Source organism: Gossypium hirsutum, chromosome A10 (assembly GCF_007990345.1).
Source record: "Gossypium hirsutum isolate 1008001.06 chromosome A10, Gossypium_hirsutum_v2.1, whole genome shotgun sequence".
NCBI classification, from domain to species: Eukaryota; Viridiplantae; Streptophyta; class Magnoliopsida; order Malvales; family Malvaceae; genus Gossypium; species Gossypium hirsutum.
In genome coordinates, this window is record NC_053433.1 from 37,178,386 (window position 1) to 37,200,687 (window position 22,302).

Below are 22,302 nucleotides of genomic sequence, written 5' to 3' on the forward strand. Positions count from 1 at the left end.
TAGAAAGATATTAAATGTAAATGAAACATGAATGTCTTGGTGTTGTTTATGCAAATGATGTTTTGTGTGAGATTGTGTGATTATGTTACTTGCTATTTGCATGTGAACTTACTAAGCATTTGTGCTTACTCCCTCCTTTTTTTTTCATTGTAGTTTTGACAAGTCGGCTTGAGAATCGGGATAGGTCGAAGACTCGTTCACATTATCCGAAGGCTTAAATTGGTAAAATGGCTTGTGTATTTTGAATGTGGCATGTATGGCAAAACACTCACTTTGTGTAATTGATCTTATGATATGGCTATGGTTTGGTAAGAAAAGGGTTTGTAAATGATTATCCATTGGAATGGCCAATCTAAGTCATATTTGATGTTATGTATGTTTAAAATGCTAGTTAGTCCATGAAAATCCTTAGTAAAGTGAAATTTGCCATAAAACAGAATCTGACAGTAGCAGTGATGTAAATTTGAAAAATCACTAAAAATAGTAGAAATGGAATTAAATGATGAGCAAGTTATGAAATTGAAGCCTAATTAGTCTATTTTTATATGGATTGAACAAAACAGGTATATAAATTATATTTTATGAGATATTTGAATTTTTGTTAAATAGGGCCAGACTGATTTCTAGATCCCCTGTTCTGACTTTAAAAATTCATCATAAATTGTAAAAAATAATTAGAAGTCATACTTTATATGTACAGATTCCTTATTGAGTCTAGTTTTAAGAGAAATGAACTTAATAGTCATTGAAATTATGTACAGAGCTATATCTGATTCGTAATATACAGAGGCCAGAGCAGTCGAACCCTGAAAAAGGGGAGACTTTAACAAATAAAATGTACTAATTTGCTTGACCAAAAATTCTAGAAAACATTTAGTAAATATATATTTGAGTCTCGTTTCAGGAAAAATTTACAGAATTGGATTTCGAGTTTCGAAACTCGAGATATGAATTTTTAAGCGACTGTGATGCAGATTGCTAGATTGACTGGGAATTTTAAAAATAAATTGTTTGAGCTGTTTAAGTAATGAATTAAGTCAGTTAACACCTCGCGTTCGACTCCGGCGATAGTCTTGGGTATGGGGCATTACTTTTGGTGGTATCAGAGCAGGTTTAGTCTGTTCTCGGACTAATGTGTTGTATGTACGGGTTTTGCTATACATGCCATATATATATTGTGATAGTGTAACGACTTCTGACCTTTTAAATGATTTTTTTATAGTAAATGGATCCCGATCCATTTGCGGCTGATGATGTAGAGAGTAATGCACTAGCTCTGGCTGAAGGGGCGGTGCCAACTGAAAATCCACCTCCTACTGTTGGTCGAGGAGGAGAAGGGGCTCGGGAAGCCTTTCTCCAGATGATGAGTGCCTGGTATACTGAGTACATTCGTACGAACCCGAATGCGAAACCTCCCCCCACCTCCCCCGATTCCTCAACCTGTACCCCCGATGCCTCAAGGTGTAGATCTGATGAAATTTCACAGAACTCCAGTTGACAGCATCCGTAAATAAGGGGCCGAAGAATTCAGGGCAAATATTGATGATGATGCTGAGAAAGTTGAGTTTTGGCTCGAGAATTCTATTCGAGTATTTGATGAATTGTCTTGTCCACCTGAGGAATGCTTGAAATGTGCTATATCATTGTTGAGGGATTCAGCTTATCATTGGTGGAAGACATTGATTTCAGTAGTATTGAAAGTGAAAGTAACTTGGGAGTTCTTTCAAGAAGAATTTTGGAAGAAATATATCAGTGAAAGATTTATTGATCAGAAGCGTAAAGAGTTTCATGAATTAAAGCAGGGGAACACGACAGTTACTGAATATGAAAGGGAGTTTGTCAGGTTCAGTAAGTATGCTAGAGAATATATTCCTACAAAAGCTAAAATGTGCTGACGATTTGAAGACGGACTCAACGAAGACATCAAAGTATTTGTTGGGATTCTTGAATTAAAAGAAATGGTAGAACTGGTTGGTCGAGCTTGCAAGGCTAAAGAACTACTTAAAGAGAAGAAAAAGGTAGAGGCTGAGACTAGAAATTGGAAGAAAAGACCGACGAGCAGTTCATTCTCACAGCAATCCAAAAAATCTAGAAATATGAATCCTCATTCACAGGTTTCGGCTGGACAATCATATGGAAATTCTAAGAAGCAAAATGTGGGTCCTAAATCTCAGACTACTTCTGCGGCTAGTGTGGGAAATATGAGATTTGTTAAGCCTGAGTGCCAGTAGTCTAGCAGAAATCATTTTGGCCCATGTAGAGCGAATGAATGTTTTCGGTGTGGTTCTCCGGATCATATTATTAGAGATTGCCCAAAGAAAGCTAAGAAAGAAAATTTTCAGAATGTAAAAACTAGTGGTGCAGACTCGAGGGGAAGATATTCGAGAAAAGCTAGAAATGAAGCAAGCAACAAAAATGTAGCCAGAAATTCAGCAGCTAAATCTGAAGCAAGGGCTCCAGCTAGAACTTATGGTATAAAGGCACGTGAAGATGCTTCATCACCCGATGTGATTACTGGTATATTTTCTCTTTATGATGTTAATGTTATTGCTTTGATTGATCCCGGTTCTACTCATTCATATGTATGCATGAAACTGGTGTCTAGTATGAATATACCTATTGAGAACACAAAATTTATGATTAGAGTGTCGAATCCGTTAGGCAAATGTGTGATAGTTGATAAAGTATGCAAGAAATGCCCTTCAATGATTCAGGGTCATTACTTTCTGGTCGACTTGATGTGGTTGCCGATGCTTTAAGCAGAAAATTGCTATTTACTTTGAGAACTATAAACACTCGGTTAAAGATATCAAATGATGATTCGATTCTAGCAGAGTTAAGAGCAAGACCAATGTTTTTACAAGAGATTTGAAGCTTAGAAAAATGATCAAGATTTGCAAGCCAAGAGAAAGCAGTGTGGAGCTGATACGGGATCAGATTTCAGAATCGGTTCTGATGGTTGCTTGATGTTTAAAAATCGGATTTGTGTACCGAAAAATGATGAGTTGATTCAAAAGATTTTGCATGAAGCACATAACGGTTGTTTGGCGATTCATCCGGGCAGTACGAAAATGTATAATGACTTGAAGAAAAATGTACTGGTGGAGTGGAATGAAAAGAGATATTTTCGAGTTTGTATCAAAGTGCTTAGTTTGTCAACAAGTGAAAGCTGAACACCAAGTACCTTCGGGATTACTCCAGCCTATCATGGTTCCTGAATGGAAATGGGATCGTATTACTATGGATTTTATATCAGGGTTGCCGTTAACTCCGGGGAAGAAAATGCCATCTGGGTAATAGTTGATAGACTGACTAAATCGGCTCATTTTATTCCGGTACATATGGATTATTCTTTTAATAAGTTGGCTGAATTGTATATCCGTGAGATTGTTAGACTTCATGGAATACATTTTTCAATCATTTTGGATAGAGATCCGAGATTTACTTTACGGTTTTGGCAAAAGTTGCAAGAGGCATTAGGTACAAAGTCAAATTTTAGCACTGCCTTTCATCCACAAACTGATGGACAATCAGAGAGAGTAATTCAGATTCTTGAAGACATGCTCAGATGTTGCATATTGGAATTTCAAGGTAGTTCGGAAAGGTACTTACCATTGGTAGAATTTTCTTATAATAATAGTTATCAGACATGTTTGAAGATGGCACCTTATGAAGCATTGCATGGTCATAAATGTCAGACGCCATTGTATTGGACTGAACTCAAGGAAAATCTGATTTATGGAGTTGATCTAATAAAAGAAATTGAAGAAAAGGTGAAAGTGACTCGAGATTGTTTGAAAGCTGCTTCAGATAGACAGAAATCTTATGCGGATTTGAAACAAATGGAAATCGAGTTTCAAGTTGGTGATAAGGTATTTTTGAAAGTGTCTCCATGGAAGAAAGTCCTTGGATTTGGATGGAAGGGCAAGTTAAGTCCGCGTCTTATTGGACCATATGAAATAATTGAAAAAGTTGGACCGGTAGCATATCAGCTAGCATTACCACTTGAATTAGAGAAGATTCATGATGTGTTCCATGTATCTATGTTACATCGGTATCGTTCGGATCCTTCACATATAATTGCACCAACAGAAATTGAACTACGACCGAATATGACTTACGAAAAAGAACCGATTAAGATTTTAGCTCGAGAAGTCAAACAATTAAGAAATAAAAGTGTCGCTCTCGTGAAAGTATTGTGGAAAAAGCATAAGGTAGAAGAGACTACATGGGAACCTGAAGAAACTATGAGAAATCAATACCCACACCTGTTTACCGGCAAGATTTTCGAGGACAAAAATTCTTAAAGGGGGGAGAGTTGTAATATCCCGAATTAGGGCCTAATCAGAATAGTGGTTTCGTGACAACAAATCTGAGATAGAAATAATTATTTTATAATTATTTTGATGTTTATGATATGATTTCATGATTGTGTAAAAATTTCATGATGAAATCCTATGCCTAAAGTGCTTAAATTGAAATTAAGGACTAAATCGAATAATTTTCAAAACTTGCATTCTAGGAGTTTTTAGTATGAAATTGTTTTGGAATATTAATTAGGAGCTCTTAAATAGCAATTTGACCAATATCTAAGTCTATGGACAAAAATTGGACATGGATGGAATTTTTGGAAAGTTTTGTAGTAAGGGCATTTTGGTCATTTAGTTATTAAAATGAATTAAAAACAAAATTAAAAGCCAATTTTTGTCCATCTTCTTCATTAGGCTGAAATTTCAAGGGTTCTCCATAGTTAGGGTTTTTTTCAAGCTTCCAAGCTCCATAGTAAGTGATTCCAAGCCCCGTTTTTAATGTTCTTTACGTTTTTCGAATCCCGGTAGCTCGATTAAGCTTATGCTAGCAATAATTCAAACTAGGGTTCATATTTGGAAAAATACCCATAGGTGAAATTTGTGTATTTTGGTGTTTTATGATAGAATATGAGGTTATAAATTATGTTAGACAACTTGTACTACTCGGTTTTAAGCGAAAACGAGTAAAAGGGCTTAATCAGTAAAAATACCTAATAGTCATAAGTACATGTCAGAGTGTGAATTTGATGTTGCCATAGAAGGCAAAAATGATCAGTATGTCATAAAACATAAGAATAAGGGATGAAGTTTAATTCCCGAGCCTAGGGGCAAAAGTGTAATTTTGCAAAAGTTTAGGGGCAAAAAATATAAATTTTCCAAAGTTCGTATTAAATGCTGTTTTGATGAATGTATGTATTAAATAAGATTAATTTGGCATTATAGATCAAGAGAAACGAGATTCAAGTCGCGATCGAGGCAAAAACAAAGTTTACGAAGAATAGGCTCGATTGCTAAAAATTTTATACCGAGGTAAGTTCATGTGTAAATGTAGTAACATAATTGTTATTTTAAGCAATTTAATGTTGTTTATATGATATGATGTTGATTATTATCATGAAATATTATGCTTTGTGGTTATTGTTGAATAATATTTAATTATGTGAATTACTTGATGAGTATGAACTATCACCGAAGTATCGATTTCTATATTCCGTGAAAGACGGCAAAGATGTGTGATCGAGGAAAACGTCCATTTGAACCTTGGGAATAGATTAGAATACAAGTGACATGTTACTAGGATGGTTAAGTTCCGAACTCGTTGAGTTGAGTCTGAGTTCGTGAGATGTAACTACGCATCCGAGCTCGTTGAGTTGAGTCCGAGTTCACTTATGGATACGAACGCTTGAGCTTGTTGAGTTGAGTCCGAGTTCACTTATGGTCGGGTTACAGGGTAGCTTGGCTACATAAGTTCCGCAAGCTATTGAGTTTGTCTAGCTGCGGGTATGGCTCTTATGTTCATGAGATCCGCGTATTCGAATTATATTCCGATGTGTTCAACGGGTGAATCTTACGTGAATAAGAAGAAGGCCTAAAACGAAGGTGACATGTTGGTAAGTGTGGTAAATAAGAAAATTTGACAGGTATGTGTAACACCCCGAACCCGAAACCGACACCGGAGTCGAACACGAGGTGTTAACTGACTTTAACCCCTTGTAAAATTTATTTTCCAGACACTGCCCAATCTGTGTACTAGTCGTTTTAAAAATCATATCTTGAGTTTCGTAACTCGAAAATCAGTTTCGTAATTTTTCCCAGAAACTAGACTCATGTGCCCATCTATGTATTTTTTTCTAGAATTTTTGGTCGGGCCAATTAGTACAGTTTATTAGTCAAAGTCTCCCATGTTGCAGGGGTCGACTACACTGACCTTTGCCCATTACGACTTGGATATCTCCCTGCACGGGGCTTCAATACTGATGCCGTTTGTTTCTATGAAAACTAGACTCAGAGAGGAATCTGTACACATATGGTACGACCCCTAATTATCTCTGGTTAATTTATAATGAATTTCCAAAGTCGGAGCAGGGAATCCAGAAACCGTTCTGGCCCTGTCCCACAAAAATCTGATTATCTCTTAATATACTGCCCATATGATCTTTTCGTTACTTCCTCATGAAAACAGACTCATCGAGCTTCGATTACATAATTTATTCATCAATTAATTCCACTCCTACTATTTTTAGTGATTTTTCAATCTCATGACACTGCTGCTGCCAGCATCTGTTACGAAAGTAACTAGGTCCATTTCATGCCTACCCTTGATCCAACTCAATCGAACATTCGTGCCATTTTCGCATGGCTTAAAGTTTACATGCCAAAGTTCAAACACAACGTAATAGCTTATACATGCCAAAATGTTCTTCTAAGCTAACTAAGAAGAAAGTACCAAAACTTGCTATCGGTGTGATGACTTCGATGACGGCCTGACCCCGCAAAAAATAGATGAGTCCAAGCAACCTATAATGGGTGACAAGGAAACACCGAGTGAGTTTATAACTCAGTAAGTCATAAGCAATGCACTACCATCCATCAATAACATTATCACAAGAGGAAACAAAATGGAACGAGACAATTTACTCCATCCATACCGAACCATACCATAGTTCCTCCAACCTATCGATTCAGTTTCATATCAATTCATGCATTCACATTCCATATACTCATCAATAGGACATTGAAGCATTTTCATAAATCAATTTATTTTCGTTACAATCAAACGACTAAATGGCCTTTCACCCATCCTACGATAAATTTTATGTACGTGACTTCAAGTATATTTGTCACATAGGTTCAAACTTACCGAGCTCAACACCAAGTATAAGCATAGCACCTATTAGCCATGTACTCAAGATACTTACCAGATCCGCTGTCCGCGATCGACTCAATAGTGTCGCACACATAGTGTCCATAATGATTCACGAATGTATATTGAGTCCGCACACTCAGTGCTATATAATCAACTCGCACACTTAGTGCTACGTAATCAAATCGCACACTTAGTGCTACATAGTCAAACTCGCACACTTAGTGCCGCATGGTCAATTCGCACACTTAGTGCATCATATTCATTTCGCACACTTAGTGCAACATAGCCAAATCGCACACTTAGTGCTGTACAATTTAATCCCGCGCACTTAGCGCCAATCTCATGGTCATAAATGGTTATACCCGCAAGTTTAGTGCCGAGATCAACAACTCAGTACATCTTACCTCTTTTCTTTTCATTCAACAATTTCATCATCACATACGTACATGCATATATATATATGTACATTTATTCATTCCATTCAGCATCAATACATAAACATTATGACCAATAGAAATAATACCAACTACATGCTTAATGACTTACCTTGTGTTGGGTAAGACGGTTCCAACTCGGCTACTCAGTGATCTTTTCTTTGCCTTTGCTTGATTCTCCTCCTTTAGCTCCTTGAGCTTAATCAATAATTCACTAGTTTAACCATCTTGTTAAACATTCATAATTCAATTACACATGCTTATGTATGTTTGTATATTCGGCAACCATCCTCACTAATTACCCATTTAGTTGATTATACACATAATTAAAGGTAACATCCCGAATGGGCATACTTGTGTATATATACATATATATGTATATATATATATACTTCGGAATGGGCATCACAATTAGATTTAACACCACCTTCATACTCAATTAGATGGCTGAATGTATGTATACATGTACAATGTCAACTATAACATCATTTAAACACCTAATTTCATCTCATGAACACTTAATCGAATTTTCCTAATCTAGCATATTTTCACATCTATTTGTAACATCATGTAAATCCACATATAATTACATTTTTTAAGTTCCACATCTTAATGCCCATTATAGCCACTCCCATATTCTAAATCTAGCAATCGGCAACACCCACCTTTCCACTATGTTAGCCGAATACTCATTCTCTTCCTAGTCCTAAATTTGGCACCTCCAACAAAATAGCTTAACAATTTCAACTTTCATGCTAACATAACAAGCAACTTAACACATCCATATAACTAGCATGCTAATAGCATCAAGGTATCAACTAAAATTTTTTTAAGCTCCTTAGCCGAATCCTAACTCTCCAACAACCCCAAATCCAACCATGGGATAGATAGAATTTAGACTCATCCCCCAAAGGTTGTGTAAACTTCCAAAAATATCATTGAACATACCTTGATCTAAAGGACCACCTTGGCCGAATCTTGCTTCCTCTTCTTCCTCTAGTTACGACAATTGCAAAAGAAAGAAAACATGAACACTCCTTCTTCCCTCCTCATTAAACATTCAAACTCCCTCATTTTCATGCCACAACATCAAACACTCCTCAGATACAAGCAATGGCCGAACTCTTTCCAAGTTTTTCTCCCCTTCTTTTTCTTGGTTTTTCGGCTAGGAGATGGCAAGTATGACACCCTTTTTTTTGTTCACTTTCCTATTATTATCCCCATCATTTGTTAACCAAAAGAAAACATATTAAATTAGAATGAGTGGAGCATCATCACTCCTTGACCAGCCACCATGTATTTTATGGGCAATTTGACATGCAAAGCCATGCTTCCTCACCCTATTATTAATTACTCCTTATAATTCATCTATCATCTTTTCTAACCTCGTCAACTAGGTCCTTTTTGAATTAATTCACAATCCTAAAGCTAATATTAAGCATTTAATTTCTCATATATTCACTGTCACACAAAAATTTATGCAATTAAAACACAAAAAATAAATTTTTGGCTCGGTAATGTGGTCTCGAAACCACATTCTGACCAGGGTCTAATTTGGGTTGTCACAGTATGTGCTTAAACCCTCGGGTTGAAAACTTGGTATGATGAAATCGTAGAAAGATATTAAATGTAAATAGATATATGAGTCTAGTTTCAGGGAAAATTTATGGAATTGGATTTCGAGTTTCGGAATTCGAGATATGAATTTTTAAGCGACTGTGACGCAGATTGCTAGCTTGACTGGAAATTTTAAAAATAAATTGTTTGAGTTGTTTAAGTAATGAATTAAGTCTGTTAACACCTTATGTTCAACTTCGGCGACGGTCTCGGGTACGGGGCGTTACACCCTTATTAGGTTTCACCTTAATTGGGAAAAATCGTGTCTCCCTATCTCTAGGCGTGCAATCAACTCCGCTCAATTATGCTAGATCTACTCTTAGACAGGGACTTTTACTCCTCTGAATAAGCACATTAATACTTGAATCAATATCCTGGAATATTAAAGTAAGAATTAAGAACACATAATTAAGAACAAGTCAAATATTTATCATACATTTCAGAAAATAATAACAAGATCCGTCTTAGGTTTCATTCCCCTTAGGTGTTTAGGGGGTTTAGTTCATATTTATGAAAGAAAACATCTCGAAAGAATAATGATAACAAAACATAAAGAAAACCCAAGAACTCTTGAAGGGAATTGAAGGGAGATCTTCAGTCTTGAAGGTTAATCCGACTTCTGAGATAGATCAATGGGCTTTCTTTGAGTAATTCCTTGCCTCCTACACCATGTGTGTCCCCTCTAAACTTCTTCCAGTGTGCTTAAATAGGCTTTAGAATGCCTAAAAGCCCTCAAGAGTGGCCTTTTCCGAATAAGACTAAACTGGGGCTCGACAGGGACACACTCGTGTGCGATTTGTCCAATCCGTGTTCAAGACTGTTAAATAGACACGGGTATGTGGTCTACCCATTTGAGGAAGTCCAGGCCATGTTAATTTCCCACGCTGGCCCATTTTCTTCATTTTTGGCCCGTTTCTCGCTCTTTTTATTCTCCTATGCTCATTTAAGTATAAAACATGAAATTAAAGGATTAGGAGCATCAAATTCACCAAATCTAAGGATAAATCATCCAAAAATTTGCTACGCATGGGGTAAAAATATGTATAAATTATGGTTTATCAAATACCCCCACACTTAAGCATTTGCTTGTCCTCAAGCAAAATCTTTAACTCATTGATTGCGTGATATTCGTAACAGGTTTTAAATATTTTTAAATGAAACGTTATTGAGACTAACTTATTATCATGATTAAGGCAAGTGCACCTCTCGAACAGTAGTAAAGCTCAGCAAGACCGGATTGTCGAACCCAAAGGAACTACGAGTACTAGTATTTACGTCCTTTTTATTATCTAGCCTAAAAATTAAGAGGTTTGGTTATCAAAAATAATTACTAACTAAGAATGCACAGAAAGAAAACTCAGGAAAATACTTTTGGGAAAATTCAATTGATTGAGACAATACCTAAGGAAAAATCCACCTAGACTTCACCTGTTATTTGACTCTGAATCAGACGATTTATTCATTTGACTTGATCCGTAGAAATCCCTAAGTTATATTATTATCTTTCTCGAGACTAATAACGCTTAACCCTAGGTTGAATAATTAAAATCTCTTTCTAATTAACACCCCAGAATTGCATTAACTCGACCTATAGATTCCCTTATTAGGTTTTACCCTAATCTGGCAAAATCTTGTCACCCTATCTCTAGGCGCGCAATCAACTCCACTTAATTATGACAATTTTACTATTAGACAGGGTCTATTCCTCCTTTGACTAAGAGAAAACTCATCGTAAAGAAAGTTATGGATGGAATGATCTCCTCTCTTGTACCCCGCGAAAGCTGAAGAATGGCTTTAGAATCTTCCATTCCGCTGCTCCAAAAATCCTTATTTGCTGCGTTACATGTTCTCCATTATTCTTCTATCATAGGCTTGTCAGGCTGATTCTTTCGTTTCGAAATATAATAATAATATTATTCTCAGAGCAGAGAATATCCCCCCCTTTCTTTTGGGCTCATTTGTGTCACCGTAAAGGCTTTTTTGAAAGGAGAGGGATGCTATTTTTTTATTTGGCAGTGAGTCGAAAGTCTTAGTGAGAAGCCCTCTTAGGACTCTTCCACTCTTCTCTGAGTGCCTTCAACAGTGCTTAGGTAGCACTCACTGCGAGATAGGCAGCTCAGCTTACTATTATTCCTACCCTAATGTGTCAAGAATAGAATAGGTAGCACAGGTCAGCAAGCATAGCTAGATCTAAGGTATTTGCATCAGAAAGTCTATCCTACCCCAACCCACTTCTTGGTTCTTTCTACTATATATAATATGTGACCAAAGAAATGGGGAGATAGGAGAGTCTCGATCATGTGAGAGAATTAAACTTGAATCAATATCCTGGAATATTAAAAAAGAATTAAGAACACATAATTAAGAACAAGTCAAATATTTATCATACAATTCAGATAATAATAACAAGATTTGTCTTAGGTTTCATTCCCCTTAGGTATTTAAGAGGTTTAGTTCATATTTATGAAAGAAAACATCTCAAAAGCATAAATATAACAAAACATAAGAAAACCCAAAAGAACATCTCAAAAGCATAAATAGAACAAAACATAAGAAAACCCAAAACTCCTGAAGGAACTTGAAGGGAGATCTGCAGTCTTAATGATGAATCAATCGGCTTTCCTTGAGTAATTCCTTGCTTCCTACTCTTTTTCCCCTGTCTAAAGTGCCTCCTCAGGTGTTTAAATAAGCTTTGGAATGCCTAAGAGCCCTCAAAATTGGCCTTTTTCGAATTAGACTAAACTTAGGCTCGGCAGAAACATGCTCGTGTGACACGCCTGTGTGCGATTACTTAAGGCTGTGGTCAAGGCTGTTAAATGGACACGGGCATGTGATCTACCCGTGTAAATCATGCTTCGACCTTGCCAAAGGGACATGGCCATGTAGCCAACCCGTGTGAAGAGGTTCAGGCCCTGCCAGAGCCTGTTAAACCTACACAGGCATGTGGTCTACCCGTATGGTGAACTCTAGGCCGTGCTGATTTCCCACGTTGGGCTGTTCTCTCTATTTTTGGCCCGTTTCTCGGTCCTTTTACTCTTCTATGCTCACCTAAGTATAAAACATGAAATTAAATGATTAGGAGCATCGAATTCACCAAATTTATGGAGAAATCATCCATAAAATGTGTTAAGCATGGGTTAAAAATATGTATAAATTACGGTTTATCAAATACCCCCACACATAAGCATTTGCTTGTCCTCAAGCAAAACCCTCAACTCACAATCAAAATAAATTCTTCTTAACTTATAATTCCTATTAATATTATCTCAAAATAATCCATAAGTAATCATACATTAAGAATTTGACTGAAAAAACATCAAAGTTTCAAACATTCCAAGTTGAGTATTTTATCATGAAAGCATAGGTGTCTCCCTCATCTAAATAATTACCTTCGACTCAAAATATCACAGAGTTTCACATCCTCACTAAAGATTCACTCAAATCACTCGAGGTGTTTAAGGACAATACATGAAGCACTAAATAGTCAATAATGAAAAGTCATTACCATAGGCTTGCTTGAAAATCAAATCTCCACCGCTATATATTGAGATGAACATCAATCAAAAGGTCTTTAAAGGGTGACTTTGGTTAGGGGGTGTGGTCACAAGCTGAAAGAAAAACTTAGAATCGAGATTGAATTGAAAAATTGCTTAACTTGAAAAAGTAATTAAACATCAATTGAGTACAAGTGAGCTTCTTCTCAGAAGATGGAATTTAGATACTGCAGTTCAACAATACAAAATTACTACTAATATGTAAGTATGAATGTTTTTTTTAAGAACAAGACAAAATACAAAATAGAATAAAACATAGATAAGAAATTATTCCAACTCAAATCTTGACAAAAATAGGGATCAAATTAATTTAGGGGATTTCAACAATAATGAGTTATGGGTTAATATTAGGGGTAAATCAATGAATGGTTTGTTAGGCTCAAGGGGGTTCACTAAGGGTTAATTGTGAAGGTAGGCTTTTATGGAGTGAGTGGGTTAAACCTAAGTGCCTTTATCATCTTGACATATCAAATCAAATGGTGTGGTCTTGACATGCATAATCAAGCAAGTTCTAGAATAACAAATCAAGATTGACGTACTCAAAGCAACAATAAAAGTGAGCATGAAAGAAATAATAGATGCTCTAAAGGCTCAAAATCTCACAAAAATTACGGCTTTTTGATGTTTAAACTTGTGAATTTCAACTCAAGATAATACCTAAACTTGGGAGAAACAACCTATAAAATTTTAAATTCAAAAGTCAACTTATCATGCATGATTCTCTAATATCTTAAAGTTTAAACAATCAATGCATGAATGCTTAAGTTTTAATTTAAGACATATCAATAAAAATCATAAATTAATCAAAATTCATTCTAATCATGGCATGAGAAGATTACATGAGAATAAGACAAAATTTAGGGATTTTTAATAATGATATGAAAGACCCCCCTCACTTAAGATGTACATTGCCCTCAATGTACAAAGAGAGATATATTGACAAAGATAGATATATAATCATAAGATAGGGAGAGAAGTAAAACTTCCTGAATGATGAATGGACTCCTTAAATTGGAGTCATGGAGAATGAACGGTGAAAGCAATGATGAAGGTGGAGGAGGATACTCCGGTGGTGGTAGAGTTTAGGTTCCACAACGTTGCACCAAAAGAATATTATATCTCAAGTTGGCTATGGTCGTGGTCGAGCAGGGCATGGCAGTCGTGGAGAACCTTTCCCAGTGGAGTTTCAAGTTCCTGAGTAATAGTGAGTTTTGGAGCTCTTTATAACTGTGATAGAATCAGGAACTTTTTTAGGAAATATATAATGAAGAATAATTACTCGTAATGAAATAGCCGAAATTAAAAATTGTAAAATAATAATTATAAAACCAAATAAAAATAAGCTTAAAGAAAAATAAAAAGTAGTTTTAAATTAAAATAAAAGGAACAACTTAAATAATAAATAAAAGTTTTTAAACATCTTCATCGCTAGATGGTTCGTGAGGTGTGGGTGGTGATGAGATGTGGAAGTGCTAACAAATCTGCTGTAGAGTAGCATCAATGTTATCGAAGCGCCGAAAACACTGCTGCTCGAATTGAGTAAGACGCTCAGAGATGCTAGCGTATGAAGCCGCCGCATCAACTGGACGATGAGGAGGTGGTGGCTGTGACGGTGGGTCCTTGTTACGTGGATGGACATCATCAATAATTTCATCGAGGTCTTCCTCCTTGGCTGATTGGGCGAGGCGATATTGAGGAAGGTGGGTTCCTCGGTGCTTCTCGATCATCCTCATATGTAACATGCTCGAGATGCCCTGTGGGGACATCTGGTCGATGAGAGTGAGGAAGGATGATTGGGTCGATGTGTTGAGGAGCCCGAAGTGTCGAGCCAACCAATTTACGTAGGGGCCAATGGAGATGACCCCCCTCCGATGCCACTCTGTCTGATGGCGAATGGCAAGGGCAATGAAGTGGGCAAGGTCGAAGACGTGCCCATTCCCCATACTCCATAGAAAGTAGGCGTCATGAGTGTTGACGACGTCAGTGCTCTCTCGCTTGCCTATCAAAGTATGTGCCAAGATGGCTTGTAGGTACTTCAAGGAGGAAGAGAGAGCCGATGTCTTGGAGTGGCTGGGATCATAGGAAGCTGAGCTGGGGACCAAAGCCCTCCAACACTTCGAAGGGGAGTAGTGGATGTGGCGATGGAGGGTGTTGAGCTCGTTGTCTTCCATGAAATCCTCCATATAAAGACCTAAAGCTACACCTAACTATGGCATGCTCAACTGGCGGACTAAACCACCTAGATGAAACTGGACCATTCCAAGGTCATCCAAGTTGATCATGACATCTTGAACATGGAAGGTCGAGCAAAGTTCAAGTGTAAGCTCAAGGTACATTGGCTCGATGGTCACAAAAAAGAGTTCCCATGGATCAATTGTCAGGAGGGCTCGAACATCATCAACCAACTGAACTTGTTCAAGCGCGGTCCAATCAATGCAGTGGCCCACACCTAAAGGTCGGGCCTGAAGTATCTGAAAAAGTTCCTTCTAATTTCCTGGTGGGAACTAGAGGAATGGGTGTCGGTTTTTCGAGATGGGACCCGAGGATGATGCCGTTCCTTTCCTCTTCTTGGAGGCAGGGACGCCGTTTTCTTTTCACGTGGAGATGACATGGTATATCTGCAGTGAAACAAAAATCGAAGTTCAACTAACACGTCTCAAGAATAGTATGGAAAATCAAAACTAAATATGAATAGATAAAACTTAAAATAATTAAGGAAATATATCAAGTTATGAAAATAAGACTTATGAAAATAATGTTTCGGGAATATCTAATGAATGGATGCATGTGTGTAAGCATAAATTTCATGGAAACAAGAAAAATGGAAGAGTGTAGCATAATGTGGTAACTAAAATGACAAAATTCTTATAAAGAGCAAAAGTATTCTATTATTCTAACTATGAATATTCATTTAAAATAGGCAAATAGAGTAGAGAAATCATGAAATAAACAAAAAATTTGAAGGAAATAGATAGAAAAGAGTAAATAAACGCAAAAAGGAGGAGCTTGGGTCGTCAGAAACGGTGTTGTAGGCGGGCATGGGCTTGGGGGATAGGGCGTGTGAAGTTGCAGCGGCTAGGGTTAGAGATTTTTGGGGAGGGAGATGATGAATAATGAGGGATTTATATAGATTTTTGGGCACACGGCTGTGGGGCATGCCCGTGTGGCCTAATTTTTAGCCGCGTGTCTCGCAAATTTTGAATTTGGGTGCGTCTGACATTTGGCCCACACCCAAGTGCCTGGCTGTGTGGACTTTAGAAAGCCTGTGTTCCATGATTCAGTTAGTACGTTAGATGTTAAAAACTAAAATTTAAAGAAATTAATATTGTTAGTGCTCGGGTTGCTTTCCGAGAAGTGCATATTTATAGTCTAAGCTCGACTTACCTCTCTGATGTGTGATCATGGTGGATCGAGGAGTTTTGTAATATCCTGATTTTGGGCCTAGTCGGAATAGTGGTTTCGTGACCACAAAATCTGAGATTGAAATAATTATTTTATGATTATTTTGAGGTCTATGATATGATTGCATGATTGTGTGAAAATTTCGTGAAGAAATTTTATGCATAAAGTCCTTAAATTGAAATTAGGGACTAAATCGAATAATTTGTAAAACTTGCATTCTAGAAGTTTCTAGTATGAAATTGTTTTGAAATATTAATTAGGAGGTCTTAAATAGCAATTTACCAATTTCTAAGTCTATGGACAAAAATTGGACATGGATGGAATTTTTGGAAAGTTTAATAGTAAGGGCATTTTGGTCATTTAGGGGTAAAATGAATTAAAATACAAAATTAAAAGCCAATTTTGCTCATCTTCAACCCCATGGCCGAATATAGCAAGGAGAAACCATGGCTAGGGTTTTTCAAGCTTCCAAGCTCGATTAGCAAGGAAAACTGAAATTCGGGCTAAAATGGGGAAAATACCAAGTTGTGGACGAAATGGTAAAAGTAGTCATTTTCGCATACGAGGTAAGTTCATATGTAAATGTTGGTAACATAGTTATTGTTTTAAATGTTTTAATGTTATTTAAATGATATGATAATTATTATGAAATATCATACTTGTGACAATTGTTTAATAATATGTCAAATTATGTGATATACTTGGAAAATGTGAAATACTACCGAGTATCTGTATCGACATTCCATAGAAGATGGTTGAGACATATGATTGGGAAAAATGTCCCGTTGAACCTTAGGAATGAATTAGGATACAAGTGACATGTCACTAGGATATTTGGGCATCCGAACTCGTTGAGTTGAGTCCAAGTTCACTTATGGATGCGAATGTCCGAACTCGTTGAGTTGAGTCCGAGTTCAAGAGATGTAACTAGGCATCCGAGCTCGTTGAGTTGAGTCTGAGTTCACTTATGGATGCGAACGCCCGAGCTCGTTGAGTTGAGTCCAAGTTCACTTATGGGCGGGTTACATGGTAGCTTGGCTACATATGTGGCACTTATGTGCAAACTTTCCATGTATCCGAATTATATTCCGATGTGTTCAATGGGTAAAATTCTACTCAAATGGAGGAATACTCGAGATGAAAGGGACGTATTGGTAAGTGTTGTGAAATGAATACTTTGAACAGGTATGTACTTAACCCTCGGGTTGAAAAATCGATATAACAACAATATGGTAAGATGATAAATGAAAATGTGATATGAATGTCTTGGTGATGATTATGCAAATGATGTTTTATGTTTGCTTATATGGTTATGTTTCTTGCTATTTGTATGTGAACTTACTAAGAATTTATGCTTACTCCATCCTTTTCATTCCTTGTAGTGTTGACAAGCCAGCTCGAAAATCGGAAACGGTCGGAGGCGCGCTCACACTATCCGTATACCATCTTGGCATAATGGCTTGTATATTTTGACTATGGCATGTATAGCATTATAATCATTTTGTGTATATGGTCTTATGATATGGTTATTGAGTGGTATGGAAATGCTTGGTAATGATTAGCCATTGGAATGGCTAATCATGATCATATTTGGTGTTATGTATGCTAAATTGCTAGCTAATCCATGGAAACCATGAAATAGGTAAAATTTACCATAAAATAGATTCAGTTAGCAGCAGTGATGTGAGTTTGAAAAATCACTAAAAATAGTAGAGATACAATTAGATGATGAATAATAAATGGAATTGAAGAATTATGAGTCTATTTTCATATGGATGGAACAAAACAGGTATATGAGTTATACTTTATGAGATGTTTAAATTTTTGTGAAACAGGACCAGAGCAATTTCTGGATCCCCTATTATGACTTTGGAAATTCACCATAAATTGTTAAAAGATAATTAGAAGTCATAATTTATATGTACAGATTCCTTATTGAGTCTAGTTTTATTAGAAGCAAACGGTATAGTCATTGATACTCTCTACAGGGAGATATTTGATTCGTAATACACAGAGGTCAGAGCAGTCAAACTCTAAAATAGGGGAGACTTTAACTAATAAACTGTACTAATTTTCTCAACCAAAAATTCTATAAAAAAATTATTAAATATATATATGAGTCTAACTTCAGTGAAAATTTACGGAATTGGATTTTGAGTTTCGTAACTCGAGATATGAATTTTTAAGCGACTATGATGCAGATTGTTAGCTTGACTGAAAATTTTAAAAATAAATTGTTTGAGCGGTTTAAGTAATGAATTAAGTCTATTAACACTTCGTGTTCGACTCCGGTGACGGTCTCGGGTATGGGGCGTTACATTTGGTGGTATCAGAGCAGGTTTAGTCGGTTCTCGGACTAACCTAGCATGTGTAAAAGTTTAGCTATACATGCCACTGATCTGTGATAGTGTGATGTCTTCCGACGCGTATGAGTACCGTCTTATTTAGACAGGGTACTCTCCAACCGAGCTGCGCCGACCATGTTCAATGTTATGTGAAGGTATTTGAGTAAAATTATGATTATGATAAGTCTCGATTTAGAAAAGTATGAATAAAAGTTTATGATACATATGTGATAAATATCCATATTTGCTTTATGCTCATATGATGTAGTGTATATGGCTTACTTGATAAGATGAACGGAATAAATAGAAAGTAGTAGAGGTATGAATAAAAGTCATAATATTATGATACGAATGAAAATGTCCTTGTCTTGATTTGGACATCGAATGTTGATGAATGCTAATGATATATAATTTTTATGAGATAAAGGATTATAATGAAATGAACTTATCTATGTTAAATTGTTGGACTGAATTATATGATTGTAATGATATGTACATGATGATGCACAAAATGAAAGTTGTGATTGTGATGCAAATATCTATGTTTGTTTGGTCTTATATGATGTCATGAGCATGACTTAATTTAATTAAATGAATGGATAAGTAAAGCTATCTAGAAAACATAGAATGTATGCATAAGTATATTGTCTAAATGGACAATAGGAAAATTTCTGTAAGCCAACATGAATGTTGCATTGCCTGAATGAATGTCATGATTTTGATGATGTTGCTATGATGATGGGAGTTATGTCATATGCGTATGTATAAGAAAGTCGAGTCAGAGGTCCTGCAACCCCTCCCCCTTACCGAAGTGGTACTTATAATGGAATTTCATGAGATTTGTATTGAATAAGTTTCCAGTTGAGAACCCAAAGAGTTTAGTGATAGAATAATTATAAGTATGATCAGAGATTGAAAATGAGCTGATAAGTAAAGTCAGAGCCAGTAAAGTATCGGATTGACGTAAAGATTATTGGAGTTATGCACTATCCCAATTAGAGAAGGAATTCTCTTTGGTAAATCGAATTACTCAGGTGCAAGGTCGAGAAAAGTGTAAATCAAAATTTATTCAGAACTGGCCTTCTTTAGTTGAATGGTTTAATATGAAATTTGTGACGGCAGAACTAGTTGGGGAAATGATAATTGAAATGTGAACTATCTGAGTGTGACAGTTATGACTGGACAGATTTAGCAGTCTCTTTTGAGATGTTCTATGTGTTTACCCGTTCTTAGAAATATTTCTATGGCTATTGATCTTCTGAAGAAATTCTTGTTATATAGGAATGTCTTCTAGTTCTGGTGTTGGATGAAAGCATTGGTAGTCTGACTGCTTTATAATTTATATTGCTCTATTTCATCGGGTATTCTATTTCATTTCGTCTGATAAGAATTGATGAGAGAATACGTATGATATTATGATTCTGTTTCTTCTACTTGATGCTTCATCTGATATATATGTATGGGAAGATATATTGATCTTGTTATATTTGATTTCAGTGGGATTAAATGATGTTTTCTTCTGGACTTTCTTTCTTTGAAGAATTATCGAGGTATTCCGTATTTTCTCTATGAGTTTGGTTTTCGATTCTCCGGCATAGTATCGTATCTTGGGTTTCTTTATCCTGGATCTCTTTATTCTGGATTTCTTTATTCTGGGTTTCTCTATCTTGGATTTCTTTATTCGATTTTCTTGTTATCTTTGTTCCATAATTTGTTAATTACGACTCATGTTCGAAGTGCGTTCTTCAGCTCGTGATAATCATGTCAAATATGACTATACTTCTAATTTGATCTTGGTAATGTGGTGATTTTAGTATTGGGATTTTTTTCTAATTTCTATATAAGGATTTGACATCAGTAAAGGCATAGGTGATAAAAGCGCGAGTTTCAGTCGGTATGGTGAATTATTTATTTGAAAGATTTCATGTGACAATTATGTCAGGATTATTTTTTTTCAAGTCTGATAATATAATATCATTTTTGTACGGATAAAAGAGTAAATAGTCTGAACGAGAAGTGTATATTTATTACAAAGAGTTGGATATTAGTTAAAATCACTATGAAAGATAAGGTTTTCGTCTTGTGAAAGCTGAAAAGTTTATTACATGTTGACAAAGTTTGGATAGATGAGAATATTGGTAACCGAAGCGTCTGAACTAGACTAGTCTACATTGAGTAAAGACTTCCTGACTTTCAGTAATGTGCTGTTGTATGAATTGTGATGTGTTTCAAGACAGTGAGGTAATGTGATAGTTTAGAGCATTCGATGTTACATAAAATCGGAGTTGTTAAAGGGGTTAAAGTCGAGCATTGGGATCTATCAAAATTATCCTTGTCAATGTTGATATTGGGATGGAAATGAGAAGGATTATTCTTGAGGCCATATCAGAATTATTTCTATGGCGGAAAGAGGAAAATGTGAAGTATCTTATTGTTAAATGTTTGGCGAGATCTATAAATCATATCTGTATTGAATGAATTCCTACTCATCAGATTCATGGAATTTCAGGTCTCTTTGATTGTTGGATTTCTTGGAATTTCGGTCTCCATTAAATCAAGTTCAGATCTGGGTTTTATGTCATGATATCATGGGAAACTGAGAAAGGTTGAAAATTTAAGAACAGTTGAGAGTTGAGACTGTAAGCTTTTAGATCATATGAGAAATTAAAGAGATGTATTGGAGGTACAGCCTAAGTGAAAGTTCTTCGACACCGAATATGAGATTAAAAGTGAAGACCACTTTTCTGGTAAGATTTTCGGGGACGAAAATCCCTAAAGGGGGGAGAGTTGTAATATCCTGATTTTGGGCCTAGTCGGAATAGTGGTTTCGTGACCACAAAATCTGAGATAGAAATAATTATTTTATGATTATTTTGAGGTCTATGATATGATTGCAAGATTGTGTGAAAATTTCGTGAAGAAATTTTATGCATAAAGTGCTTAAATTGAAATTAGGGACTAAATCGAATAATTTGTAAAACTTGCATTCTAGAAGTTTCTAGTATGAAATTGTTTTGAAATATTAATTAGAAGGTCTTAAATAGAAATTTTACCAATTTCTAAGTCTATGGACAAAAATTGGACATGGATGGAATTTTTGGAAAGTTTAGTAGTAAGGGCATTTTGGTCATTTAGGGGTAAAATGAATTAAAATACAAAATTAAAAGCCAATTTTGCTCATCTTCAACCCCATGGCCGAATATAGCAAGGAGAAACCATGGCTAGGGTTTTTCAAGCTTCCAAGCTCGATTAGCAAGGAAAACTGAAATTCGGGCTAAAATGGGGAAAATACCAAGTTGTGGACGAAATGGTAAAAGTAGCCATTTTTGCATACGAGGTAAGTTCATATGTAAATGTTGGTAACATAGTTATTGTTTTAAATGTTTTAATGTTATTTAAATGATATGATAATTATTATGAAATATCATACTTGTGACAATTGTTTGATAATATGTCAAATTATGTGATATACTTGGAAAATGTGAAATACTACCGAGTATCTGTATCGACATTCCATAGAAGATGGTTGAGACATATGATTGGGAAAAATGTCCCGTTGAACCTTAGAAATGAATTAGGATACAAGTGACATGTCACTAGGATATTTGGGCATCCGAACTCGTTGAGTTGAGTCCGAGTTCACTTATGGATGTGAATGTCCGAACTCGTTGAGTTGAGTCCGAGTTCACTTATGGATGCGAACGCCCGAGCTCGTTGAGTTGAGTCTGAGTTCACTTGGCCTCCCCATGAAAAATTTGGGTGGTTCCTCCAACC